Source organism: Cynara cardunculus, assembly GCF_001531365.2.
Source record: "Cynara cardunculus var. scolymus isolate 2C chromosome LG 10, CcrdV1, whole genome shotgun sequence".
NCBI classification, from domain to species: Eukaryota; Viridiplantae; Streptophyta; class Magnoliopsida; order Asterales; family Asteraceae; genus Cynara; species Cynara cardunculus.
In genome coordinates this window covers 23876293-23877914 of record NC_037537.1, presented here as the reverse complement: position 1 = coordinate 23877914, position 1622 = coordinate 23876293, and positions in this window count along the sequence as shown.

Below are 1622 nucleotides of genomic sequence, written 5' to 3'. Positions count from 1 at the left end.
TTTCAATAATTAAAATGTTTAATTATCATATCTGATTTGTATCGATTTAATCTGATTAAATAAAATCAGATATTATTTATGTTGGACATAAATAAAATTGACTAGGTATGGCTTTGTAAGAGAGTGATGGTGCATGGAAAGTCTTACACTCAAGCATGGTGGAGGCATGGTGGAGGTATGGTGATGGTTAGACCATACATCCCATGTCCATAAAAAAATGTATGATATTTTTTTATGCAAGAGAGTTTTTGGTCTTGCATTTTTCTCTCCTAAAACCACCTACAACAATATACTCCCTTTTCTTTCTAAGTTTTGAAACCGTGACTAGCATCACGAGAAGATAAAGGATTCAGATTGTTCGCGTGGATACCGTGGAGGCATCAAGCTTTGTTTGTTGCTGTGATCCAGAGTTTCGCTAACTGTGAGGTATAATTTCGAAACACCCGATTTATTCCGGTTCGTATGGGTCCTTGGAGGTTTACGGTTTTATTTTCCGCTGTGCTTGAGATCCCGTAACCCAACATCCTTGTGGACAATACTCGGTACTTATATCATTTTATTACTTGAAAGACTATATTGGGACTAACTGTATACTTTCTTTTGGTCTTGATTACTAAGTCTATGGGTGTGTAAAAAGCTCGTGTCATTCATAAATATTCAGACCGTTATAAATTAACCATCATCATTTCCACAAATATCTCAATTGATTGTTTTGTATAAATGACATAATTTCTATTTGAAGCTTTCTTATATACATATATAGGTCGAGGTTCAAACAAAAAAACCTTCATTTTACGAAACGTAAGAACATTCTTATCACATATGATAATACATGTGAGAGGACCTAGTGGTGTGTAGATGACGTTTCCTGCAACCTAGAATCATGTCAAAGCTATGTTTCTGATTTGGTATCACATGTGATGGGTTATAGTATCACATCCAAAAAACCTTATTATGTGTGATAATACACCTGAGAGGGCCTAGTGGTGTACGGGTGTGGCATTCGCTCCAAATGTAGTCCACATCTCAAATTTACTTCACATGTGTATCATATGTGATGTAATATAATATCACACATGATTGACTATTGTAAAATGATATCCGCACGTTCTCATAAAATGATAATGTTCTCATTTATATGTATACATGTATATGAATATTGATTAAAATACAAACACAATTTTTTCAGTACAATAACTATGTAAGTTATATATATATATATACACACACACACACACACACATATATATATTAATAATTATAAAGTCAATAAAATGTATAAAAAACTAACAAAATGTCATCTCATACTAAGGGCCTTCTGGTTTTTAGAAATATCTTCTTAAACACTTTTGATGTATGATTCGGTCAGACATTAACATTTTCAAACTATTTTTGTTTCTTTATTTCCAGAGTTTAATATGGTCTGAACAAAAAATGGTAACTTGATTTCTTAAATCCTCTTATTCGTTTATCATGCCTCCCTTCTACCACGCCTCCATCTCCTCGAGATCTCTCAAATAGGATCGACCCAAATTGAAGCAAACGAACGGATCTCGACCCAAATCTTGAATCTTCAAGGTATATTGACCTCCCATCTAGATTTTTGTTTTGGCTTCGTCCTG